The sequence below is a fragment of the Elephas maximus genome, chromosome 2, assembly GCF_024166365.1.
Source record: "Elephas maximus indicus isolate mEleMax1 chromosome 2, mEleMax1 primary haplotype, whole genome shotgun sequence".
NCBI lineage: Eukaryota > Metazoa > Chordata > Mammalia > Proboscidea > Elephantidae > Elephas > Elephas maximus.
The window spans coordinates 195,743,550-195,755,903 of NC_064820.1; the positions used below are offsets into that span (position 1 = coordinate 195,743,550).

The following is a 12,354-nucleotide window of genomic DNA, read 5'->3' on the forward strand; positions in this document are numbered from 1 at the left end:
AGTAAAGGCATAAATAAAATAATTTTAGAGAGAAATACGTATGAAGAAAAAGTGAAACAGACATTGTTTAGAGTAATTGGGGAAGCAAACACTAGATAGCATGACCAGAGAAGGCCCCTTTGAGAAGGTGATATTTGAGGCTGAGATCCAAATGACTAGAACAACTCAGCCATGTGAAGATCAAGGGGATGGTGGTTTCCAGTGGAAGAATCAATAAACGGGGGGGGGGGGGGGAAGTAGCTTAGTACAAAATCAAGATAGAGTTAGGGGAGAGTAGGTGGCAACAAGACAGGAGGGTTAGTCAGGGATGTCACCAGGTAGAGCCTCGCAGGTTGTGATACAAATATAGAAATCAAACGGGCAGTAGCATGAAGTAAAGGAAGTTAGTCTGGCCTCTTCTTACATGCCCATTCATTCACGAACATAATTCAACACCTATTGTGTGTCAGTCGCCAGTAGGGAGATGGAGATACACAGAAAAATAAAATATAGGCCTGGTTTTTATGAGCCTGCTAACTGAAGATATAGATGCATAAGTAACTATAATACAATGTGGTAAGAAGTCTAGTAGAGGGATGTAAAGGACTGTGGGAGTCCAGAAGAGGAAGCGAATAACTTTGACTTAGGGGTCAGGGAAATTTTTACTGAGAATGAGGACACTTTAACTTGTAGATAGAGCATAAGTCATAAAGGGGAAAATATTCCAGCCAAAGGGAACATCAGGTACTAAGGCACTGGGGTGAGCCCCAGTGGTCCCCTGTCACTGTGGGAGTGCAAATGGAGAGCGGGCCTCAGTCATGTTGGTGAAGGACTTTAAGTGCCACACCAAAGAGTTTGCATTTTATCAGAAAACTCACTCCTGGGGCATGGTAGACGAGGGGCTGGAATGAGATACTAGAGGCCATTAGACCAGTGAGTGGTGTTTGCAACAGAGCAGGTATGAGATCTGCAAATGGAGAGGGAGGCAGAGATTTTTCTAAGGCAGGACCCCCTAGTGACAGACCCTTAGATCCCCAAACTTCAGGGCAGAATTGTCTGTACAGGGAACTCCCCCATGACTCCCTCTTGGTTTCACAGCCACCTCTGCTGGCGCCCTCTCTGGTCCCAGCCACCAGCCCCCGCCTCCTTTCTCAGGAAGCTTGGGTCTCCCTGGGAGCGGGTCTGCCCTTGGGGGAGGCCTCTCGGCTCCGTGCCCTGCGGCTCGGCTGACATTCGGGGCGGACCAAAAAGGGGCTCGGCGCCCCCTGAGTGCACATGTGCTAGCCCAGGCAGGAGGGAGCGCCTTGGCGGAGGAGTCAAGGAAGAGTGGAGAGGAGAAGACGCGCCAGAATCTCGGTCCCGGGCGCCCTGTTCCGCCGCGAAGGAGCTGCAGCCTCCAACAGGTTCGTAGAACGCGCGCTCTCTTTCTGTTGCTGGGCCGCCACCTCCTCCGCTGGAGTCGGTTCGCCAGAGAAACCCTAGCCATAGGCCCCGCGCTGCGGAGCTCCCTCAAGGCGGCTTCCTCTGGTCCTCCATCGCTCTACCGGCAGCCCTCAGCCGCCGGCGGTTCTTCCCGGGCGAGGCGGAGGGCGCTAGGTGCGCCTTCTCGCTTCAGCACCACATCTGGGACAGCTCCCGCGCCGGGCAGGCTCCTCTCCCCGAGCAGCACCGCAGAAGCGGACAGCCGCGCCCGGCGGGCTCCTCTCCTGGTTCGGTGCCGGTTCAGTACCTCGGCCGCCAAGGAAAGCTCGTAGCCCCCCGGGCTCCGTTCCCCGCGTCAGCACCGCGGCGGCGGACAGCTCCGGCAGCCAGCCTGCCGGCGAACACGGAACAAAGCCGAGGGGCTGGGGCCTCCCGCGCTTCTTGGGGGTGGGTGGTTGTTTCGATTAGGGGATTTCGGCTTCCCCCAGAGCAGTGTCAGGGGCGGACTTGGGAAGGGGGCGCGTAGTGAGAACCGCGCGTCTCTGGCTTGGGTCTGCAGATCTCCAAGGCCTGGCCGTGCAATGGCGGGTCCCAGCTGGAAGTCAGAAGGAGGGTGGAAGGGAAGACAGGTACAGAAGGGTCCCGGTTCCAGCTGGAGAGGCTGAGCCTAGGCTGAGCTACCCGGCTAAGAGGAAGGAGTGCGCCGCCCTCTCTTCTCTCCAGACCCCCACCCCACCCCCACCCGACTTCCGGTCCACGGACCTCGGAGAGCTAGCACAGGTCGCGGCGGCAGGCAGCTGCAAACCTGACTCTGGCTGTCCCTGGAACATCCCTAGAAAGTGCGAGGCTGAGTTTCCGTGGGGGGAGGGGGCCGAGAAACCGCGGGGAAGCCGCACTCGCTGGGCAGCTACAGGCTTCCCCTCCCTCTGGCCCAGGGTTCCGCCCCCACCTCCGGAGAAACCCCAGCCGCCAGGACCGAAGAGGGAAGAGGGCGACCAGGGCAGCAGGTTGTGAACGCGGCTTGGCTCTGGGAGGTTGCAGTTAGCAAGAAAAGAGGTTGAAGCTGGATGAGAAGCAGGGAAGCCAATACGGCGGCGGGAAACAAAATGTGAAACAGGAAGGTTTTCTCTGGAGCAGAAGCTGGGAGGGCCCTCGGATCACGTGATCCTCTGGCTCAAAGAGCGTCTCAAAAGGAGTCAGGGCCTAGGGGCAGAGGTGATTTGTCCAAGGTCACCCAGCAATTTAGAGCAGACTTAGGCCTAACATCCAGGCTCCCAAACTGCTGGGCCTGTTTTTTTTTTTTATTCATAGAGAAGCCTCGAAATCCCCGATACAGTGATAAGAAGAAGGCAAAGCTCCCTCTGTGGGAGGGAGAAGGGCACAGTGGTTTCCCTTCTGAGTCCAAATTTCCACCCTGTTACTTGCTAACATGTGACCTTGGGCAATGACCTTCTGAGACTGTTTCTTCAGCTACAGAAGGAGAATGGTGCTGTTAATAATACCCACGTGTGGTGAGGATTTAATGAGAAAGCTATGTAACGAGCATCAGGCACAACCTGACACAGAGAAAGTGCTTAAAAAATGGTAACTACTGCTGTTGCTATTATTCCTTCTGGATGCATGTGTTGAGGACCTGCCATGTGCCAGGCCCTGGCTGTGCACTGGGGGTGCAGAGAAGTGTCCTGAGGAGGTCTCAGACCAGCAAAGCAAGCAGAGAAAGAAAGCAAAAGCAGTATGGTGTGATAAGTGCTATGAGAGAGGTGTGTGTAACAGATTGTAAGGAGCCCTGGTGGTACAATGGTTAAGCGCTCGGCCACTTACCGAAAGGTCAGCATTTGAACCCAACAGCCACACCATGGGGCAAAACCTGGCAATTTATTCCACTAAAGATTGCAGCCTAGAAAACCTATGGGGCAGTTCTACTCTGTCATACAGGATCTCTGTGAGTTGGAATTCACTTGACAGTACACAACAACAACATAACAGGCTGTGGGATCTTAGAGGCAGGAGTGATTAATTACAAGGAACGATGAGAAGGACCTCAGACAGATGGAACTATATATAAATGTTGAGTGTAAAAGCCTAGAGGTGTGAAAATCATAGCCACCAGTGTGATGTCACCATTCTGGAGGGTCCTCAGGATGGGGACTGTGAAATGAGAGTGGAGAGAAAGGCTGGAGCCAGTCTCCAAAGGGCCTTTTGTTATGAAATATTACAAACATATTGAAAAAATAGAAAGAATAGTATAATAAGCCCACACATACCCATCATTCAGCGTCAACAGCTGGCCAGTTTATTTTCATCTATACCCACTCCACTCTTATCACACACACACACACACACACACACACACACACCACGAATTATTTTGGAGCAAATCCAACACATCATATCATTTCATGCCGGAGGATTTAAACATCAATAACAACTTGTGCCTTTCAGATACTGAATCACTTTGGAAGTTACTAACTCAAACCATGACCTTCACTCCAAGATTTGTTCTGAGCATTCCTGTCCTTAGCAGAAAGTTTTGAAAGATGGATCACACTATCGTGATGAGCCACATGCATGAGAAGAAACTGTTTCAGAAAAAAAATGAGGGGTGCATCCACCTTCAACATGTTTGCCAAGCCAAAATGGTTTATCTCCATTATCTACACTGTGCCATGGGACATCGGCTATTTGCAAGGCTGACCAAAAGACAAATTGAGCTCTGTAAAGAAAACATGAGAGCTTCCCTTTCAAAGAAGTCTGAATCATGAGCTCATAAATACAGAAGGCTTGAAGTTATGCAAATAATGGACTTGGAAATCATCAAGCCCCAAAGTCCCATTTTACAGATGAGGAAGACAAGGATCAGAGGGGGAAAGGAATTTGCCCAAAGTTCCACAGTACTGAGATCAGAGCCAAGGTCTTTGAGCTCATAATCTAGAGTTCTTTTCAGTTCACCATTTTGCCTGGAAGATTGAGCTTTAGAGTTTCTCAGACCATAAACTTAGGATGCCATTTCCTTCCTCGTGTCAAAAAGGCTGGAGGGAGAAGGGCACAGTGTAGCAAGGGTTGTCCTATCTGGACCTGTTGTTGATACCTGCTCTTAGGTCAACTTTGACTCATGGCGTACAGAACAAAACAATGCCTGGTCCACAACATCTTCAAAATTAGGGGGCTAATCTTCCAACACTATATCAGACAATATACTGTTATGATTTATAAAGTTTTCATTTAGCTAATTTTTGGAAGTAAATTCCCAGAACTTTATTCCTGGTCTTTCTTAGTCTGAAAGCTTCACTGAAATCTGTCTACTGTAGGTGACTCTGCTGGTATTGGAAATATGAGTGTCATAGCTTCCATCATCACAGCAACACACAAGTGACCAAAACAAAGTGACAAATGGGTGGTGGTGTCTGGACCTAGTTGAGCTGTAACGTGTAGGATTTCAAAGGGACCTTGGTGAGGATCTACTCTTCCTTCAACATTTATTCACGGAGTGGCTTCTCTGTGCCAGGCGCTGTTCCAGGTGCTGGTGATAGAGCAGAACAAGACACCCCAGGTCCTTGTTCTTATGGGGCTTACAGACTCGCAGTCAACACAGTAATTAATAACAATTGCAAAGTAAATATGAAAAGGTTAAGTATACTAATAGGACAGGGAGGGTCTGTCTGCGATGGTGACATGGAATGGAGGCCTGAGTAACAAGAAGTCATTGCGGTTGTAGGGTAGAACATTCCAGGCAGAGAAAGTAGCTCAGGCAGAGGCCCTAATGTGTGCATGGACTGTTTGGGGACAGCCAAGAGGCTAGTGTGGCTTGAGCAGAGTGAGCAAGGGGAGACTGATAACAAATGAGGGCAGGGAGGGGGCAGGAACGAAGTCGTGCAGGGCCTCTAGGCCATGGTCAGTAGAGATTTTTATTCTAAATACAATGAAAGGATACAATGGTCACTGGGTGCCTTTAAGCAAAGGAATGATAAAAGCTGGTCTTGTTTTTTTTTTTTTAATGTCTCTGATTGCATGGTATGGAGATGCCGAGCTGAGTACATAGGAGGCAGAAAGGCACAGCCTCCCCCTTTGAGGTGCTCAGCATCTAGCAGAAGACACAATGCCCAAGCAAGCATAATGGCACCCTGTGATAAAGGCTGCAATGGGAAAGGAATGTGCAAGGCATTGTGGGAACACAGAGGCACAAAGAATTAATTCAACCTAGGACGCGTGAGGGAAGACTTCCTGGAGGTGGACAATGGCTGCTGAGTTGCACCTGGAAGCTTAGGGCACTGGGGCCAGTACCAGGGTGTGCAGAGAGGTGGTCTCATGTAGTCATGAAGTGCCTGGATCAAGAGCCAGACTGCCTGTATTCAAATCTCAGCCATGGCTTTAAGTAGCTGGGTGGGCTTAGACGGTATGTGCCTCATCTTTACCACAGAGATGATGAGAATAACAATACTTATTTCAGGGGGTTCCTGTGAGGATTAAACAAGTTCAAATTTGAGAAGTGTTTAGACCCTGGCTGGCACTTAGAAAGGGTCATATGAGTGTTGGTTAAATTAAAATGGGGCAGGAGGGTAGGAAAGTAGACAGGGCATACTGATAGACATCGGCCAGAGCCCAACTCTGAGGGACCTTGGATACCGGACCAAAGACTCTCACCTTGCTCTGTAAGCAAGGAGGGGCCACCAAAGGTATTTAAGCAGGGGCGTTAGGGGTGGAGAATAAGACTCAACCTCAAAGCCCAGAGAGGGGAAGGGACTAACACAAAACCACACGGCCCATTACTGACAGGACTCTGCCACCTATCTCCCTTAGTGATTCAGTATCTGTGTGAGGGCAGGGGCACTGTATATTTTGTTCCCCCATTGCATGCTACCATAAGGCTTTGGTGGTTCAGTGGTAGAATTCTCACCTTCCGTAGAGGAGACTCATGTTTGATTCCCAGCACCTCATGAACAGCCTCCGCCTGTCTGTCAGCGGAGGCTTGTGTGTTGCTATGATGCTGAACAGGTCTCAGTGGAGCTTCCAGACTAAGACAGTCTAGGAAGATAGCCCTGGCAATCTTCTGAAAACCAGCCACTGAAAACCCACAACCAATCATGGGGTGGTGCAGCACTGGGAAACTTGTCCTTCTGTTGTGCATGGGGTCACCATGAGTCTACAGTAGCTAACAGCATAACTCCCATTGCATCCCCGGGGTCTCGAAGGCGGCCTAGGAGATCTCAGTAAACCTCGGTGGAAAGCACTGATGAGTGAAATGGTACAGGAAGGATTAGAAACCTTGAATCCTTGAGAAGGTCAGTTAGACTGCATTTTGAACAGTGGAGAAACACCGTCAGGAAAAAAGCCCAAACTTCTAGAAGAGTTGGCTTGGGGGCATCAAGTCCTTCTGAACCCCAGCTTCCTCTGTGACAGACGACATCACCGCTCACACTCCCCAGATTCCTACCCACCCCCACCCCCCCGCCCCAACCACCAACCAGAGCTGCAGCGAGCGTTGCTGCCTAGGGTTCAGAAGTTAATCTTGGTAAAGTGCCTGGAAGATGAAAACCATTCCCCAGGCATTCAGCATGGTAATTGCCAACAAGGAGAAAATGTATCTCTACGTTTGCAAGAGGCAGGCCTTTGTGCTTCACAACACCCAGCCATTAGAATTCCTGTCTCTGGCTCATCAGGAAGCTGCGGCAGCCAGACAGGCTAGTAGGGTCTTACAGTTCAAGCAGCAGATGGCAAGAGACTTGCAGGAGCTCAGATCAGCTCTCATGTTGCTCAGCGCCTCCTCGGGGCAGGGCAAGAGGCCAGGCGCTGCTCCAAACAGAGAGAATCCCAGCCCTGGCACTCCTGGCTGGGCAATCTTGGCCAGTCTCATTCATTCTCTGAGCTTCGATTTCATCATCTGTGAAATGGGGACAATATTGCTGACCCCATGGGTCATTTTGAGGCCTGACAGACACATAGCAAAAAAAAAAAAAAAAATTTAGCAGGTACCCAACAAACATGCATTCAAGTCTGATGATAACCCTGTAGAGTTAGGCTCATCATTCCGTTTCACAAAAGAGGAATTGAAGTCCAGGGAAATGTTTAATTGATTCATCAGCGCTCATTGAGTGCCTGTTATGGGCCAGGAACTGTGTGAGGAGCTGGTGAGACAATGAAGGATAAGACAGACAAGATCTGTGCCATTACAGAGCTCATGTTCTAGTGGGGGAGACAGAAAACAAGCCAATAAACAAAGAAAATCATTTTGCCAAGCCATGTAAGTGCTATTGTTGTTAGCTGCTATCCACTCGGCTGCCAGCTCCTGGCAACCCAATGCAAAACAGAACGAAGTGCTGCCTGGTCCTGTGCCATTCCCATGATTGGTTGTGGATCAGACTGCTGTGAGCCATAGCATTTTCACTGGCTGCTTTTCTAAAGTAGATTGCCAGGCCTTTCTTCCTAATCCCTCTTAGTCTGGAAGCTCTGCTGAAACCTGTTCAGCCTCTCAGCAACACACAAGACTCCACTGACAGACGGGTGGAGGCTGCACATGAGGTGCGTTGGGTGGGAATCAAACCCCAGCCTCCTGCATGGAAGGTGAGAATTCTACCACTGAACGACCACTGCCTCATATAAGTGCTAGGAAAGACAGAAAAGGATGTGTGGTGCAATGGTTAAGACCTCAGGCTTCTAACCAAAAGGCGGGCAGTTCGAATCCACCAACCTCTCCCTGGAAACCCTATGGGGCAGTTCTACTCTATTCTATAGGGCCACCATGAGTCGGAATTGACTTGACGGCAATGGGTTTTTTTTTTTTGTGTGCGTGCTAGAGGAGGATGGGGGCCATTTATATAAGGTGATTGATCAGGTAAGACTTCAAGAAGGAGGCATTTAAGCTGAGTTCTGAATGATGAGAAGAAGTCGGCCCTAGGACAGGCGTTCAGACAGAAGGAACAGATAATGCAGAGGTCCTGGGGTAGAAAAAGCCAGATAGGGTCGTAGGACAGAAAGAAGGTCTGCATGACTAGAGCCAAGTGATGGAAGGGAGGAGCAGCTGTAGAAAATGAGGACAGGGAGGTTAACATGGGCCAAATTGGGCAGGGCTTGGAAGGCCGTGTGAGGGAGGTTTGTGAAGCAGTTGTTGTTGTTAGCTGCTGTCAAGATGACCCGTGACTCACGGCAACTCCACTGAAACTTGTTCGGCATCGTAGAAACACACAAGCCTTCACAGAGAGGCGGTGGCTGCACATGAGGCGCATTGGCCAGGAATCAAACCCGTGTCTCCTGCATGGAGGGTGAGAATTTTACCACTGAGCCACCATTGCTCCGTTTATGAAGCAGAGGGGTGATGTAATCTATATTGTGGTTAAGTCATTTCCCGCTTCACCCAGCCAGTTAGGGACTAGAGGAGGTGAAGCCCACACCAGAGTGATGGCTGGACCCTCCCACAGGCCCTGGGTTCTGCTGCCATCTTGAGCACAGGTCAGCCAAAGGGCAGGGAAAGGATGCCTCCGCAGGAAGTAAATCCATGGCCGGCTGGCTACAGCGGACCCTGTGGTGCCTTTTGGGCAGCATCCTAATGCCCCGAGGCTGGTGGGGGATGGGAAGATAGGGCTGGGGTGAGACACATAAGGAGGCACTCCCCTCAAGTGCAAATTTTAATAAGGTGCTTTTTAAAAGCCCTGGTATTCAAGAGAAATAATATTTTATGCAATGTTTTTTATAAAACAAAATCAATGCAAAAAAAAAAAAAAAATGCACCAAATTTTTAAATGAAGACAGGATCCAACAGAGCCAGGATTAGGGTGAGGTACGTGGGGTGAGACCTGAAAGTAAAGCATCCAGTCCTGGCCCTGAGACTGTCACTCCAGTGCAGAGACACCCCCAGCCAGGGCCCTGTTCCCTCTGGGAGCCGGCTCCCTGGGAGCCGGTCTGCTCATTTGTAAGCTGAAAGTAAGAAACAGTTCCTAGCAGGGGCCTCTGAGACCACTGCCTGTCTCTGCTGTAGACACAGAACCCAGAGCAGGGGCCACCCTTGTGTGCTGTGTGACCCTGAGTAAGTTACATTGACTCTCGAGCCTCAATTTCCCCACCTGTGAACCCAGACCTTGTAAAATGTAGTCCACAGGATTTAATAAGATAATGTTTGAAGTCCCCTAGCACTAAGCTAAGGAGACCTGGTGGTACAGTGGTTAAGCACTCGGCAATTAACTAAAGGTTGGTGGTTCGAACTCACCAGCTACTCCACAGAAGAAAAGACCTGATGATCTGCTCCTGTAGAGATTACAGCCTAGGAAACCCTGTGAAGCAGTTCTACTCTGTCCTCTAGGATCACTGTGAGTTGGAATCAACTCGATGGCAAACAACAACAACAGCAGCACCTTGCCACTCACAGCTTGTGGTTGACAGACCAGCAGCATCAGAATCACCTGGGACCTTATTAGAAACTAGAGGGTCTCAGGCTACCCCCCCAGACCTACAGAGCCAAAATCTGCATTCTAATAACATCCCTCCACCCCAGCAGGTGGCTGCATGCATGTTAAAGTCTGGGAAGCTGGTCAATTCTTGGCACATAGAAACAAACATTGTCTTATTAAAACCTGTTGCCATCGAGCCAATTCCAACTAATAGCGACCCCATAGGACAGAGTAGAACTGCCTCATAGAGCTTCCAAGGAGCAGCTGGTGTATTCAAACTGCTGACCTTTTTTGTTAGTAGCCAAGCTCTTAACCACTGTGCTACCAGAGCTCCTGGTACATACATATGGCACATAGAAGATGCTCAATAAATGTTAGTGCCACCACCTGCATTCCAAACTCTCAGTTAGACCCTGGGTTCTGGCATGAGGAAAATCCCAGGATGGAGAGAAGAGATCCTGAGGTGACCACCTCATTCAGATTTAAAAGCTCGAGCTTTAAAGCCAGGGAGCCTTGCCAACTTCTTCCTATGCTTAAACCATATAAGGCCTTTATTTTTCACCTGCAAAATGGGAACAATTTTAAATGATAGCAAGTACCTGAGATGGTTGTTATGAAAATAAAATGAGATAATAGGAGGAAAACAACTCAGCAAAATGCTTATAGTAAGTGTTTAATACGTGCTTCTTGTTGTTTTATTGTTACTGTTGGTCCAATGAATTGTTGCTGAGCATAGCCCATGTGATAAAAAAATGAAATAGGCAGCATTTGTGTAGCTCTTTGCCATTTATCCCTATGGGACAGTTTTACTCTGTCTTATAGGGTCACTATGAGTTGGCATCAGCTCGACAGCAACAGGTTTGGTTTTTTTTTGGTTTTTGGCATTTATAAAGCCCTTTAATTTATGCCATTTCAGCGGACTCTCATAGCATCCCTTTGGGTTAAGTAGCATGGGATATATCCATTTTACAGGTGAAAAATCTAGGCTCAGAGAGGTAAAAGAACTGGTCCAAGTTAACCAGGACTGAACTCTCTGGAGTCTGAAACCAAAATCCATGTCATCAACAAAGCATCCAACCAATTATCATGGCAAAGAGCAAAGATGGAATAAGTCAATTTTAGACTTTGGAGATGGCGTTGTCCAAACTCATTGTACAGAAGGGAAAACTGAGGCTCATGGAGGGGAAGAGATGTCCAGGGTCCCTCAGGCAGAAGGCCAGCACTGAGGTCAGAGCCCAGCCCTCGAGGCTCCCAGTCCAAAGTCCTTCCCATTGTCCTAGGCACCACCCTTGTCTAAGGACCAAGGAGAACGGGCTGAGGTGCAGTTCCCTGGGCAGGTCTGTGTGACCCAAGTAAGTTACATTGACTCTTGAGCCTCAGTTTCTCCACCTGTCACTCAGAGTGGGAGAGTGCAGAAGCTAGGACTGCCAAGGTGAGGGCTGCGAGGTTGCTAGGACACAGTTTGGGAGCAGTTGGGTGATGGAGGTGGCCTTTGCTGGAGCTGTGGCTGTGACAAGGGCAAGGACTGGCCACAGGGATTGGGCGTGGAGGGAGCTGAGGGAGGGTCTCCAGTTCCACAGGGTGGGTCAGGATTCAGCCAAAAAAAGAATTGGCTCCATGTCACCTTCCCACGTGCCACCCAAGCCAGGAGTCTGAGAGTCTGATCCTCCCTCAATCCCACACCTCATCAAGCACCAAGTCCTGCTACCTACCCCTCCCACCCTTTCTACCCCTGAGCACTGCCTTTACTCCTCTGTCTACCACCTGGGAAGAGGATTCCTGGCTCCCCACTTTCACTTTCCCATCCTCACCTCTGAAGTATCTCTCTAGAACACAAATTGGATGCCCATGGTGTCCCTTCATCACCTTGGGGTGAAGACCAATCTCTTCCAAGGTCTTCCTAAACCAACTGACAACCCCCCAGCCTCATCTTTCACCCCAAAGCTCCAGCAAAGCCAAACTCCTCAGAGACCCCTGAGCAGGCGATGCCTCTCACCTCCATGCCTTTGTAGATGCTGTTGTGTCTGTCTGGAAAGCCCTTCCTGTTCTACCATCCACTTGGCCTCCTCTGAGCCTCAGCTGGCAGAGCAGGTGTCACATTGTATTTTAATTATACCTTGCCCATTTGTGTCCCCATCAGGCTGTGAGCTTTGTACATCTCACTTGTAGAGTAGGATGAGAGACCTGGGTTCTGACTGTGGCTCCAATATTCCTCTGTGATATTGGGAGAAGTTGGATGACAGAAGAGGCCTTTGCTGGGCTGTGGCTAGGACAAGGACCAGGACTGGCCACAGGGATTTGGTGGGGGGCTGAGGGAAGGCCTCCAATTCCACAGGGTGGGTCAGGGTTCAGCCAATGAAAGAGCCTCAGTGCCGTCATCAGTATGATAGGGATTCCAACGTTGGCCTGGCCAGGTTAATTTGAGCATTAGAGATTGCAGGTGTGAAGGGCATGGCACACAGGAGGTAAACTGAAAATGGCAGTCATGCTCTACTGGTTCCGTCTCCACCACCAGCTCCCAGCCAGAGTGCTCAGTAATGATATGTGCTGAGTGGACCACGCACCTGCACAGTGA

The 12,354-nt window shown here is 49.7% G+C and overlaps 1 protein-coding gene across 1 annotated transcript in view; it reads left to right on the forward strand.

The window, feature by feature from the left end:
- Positions 1-1,301: 1,301 nt before the first annotated feature.
- CPLX2 (complexin 2) overlaps positions 1,302-12,354 on the forward strand; it is a 100,425-nt gene continuing 89,372 nt past the window's right edge. The window contains exon 1 of the mRNA XM_049874361.1: positions 1,302-1,382. The gene's annotated coding sequence lies outside the window, so the exon portion shown is untranslated. The remainder of the gene's footprint in view (positions 1,383-12,354) is intronic.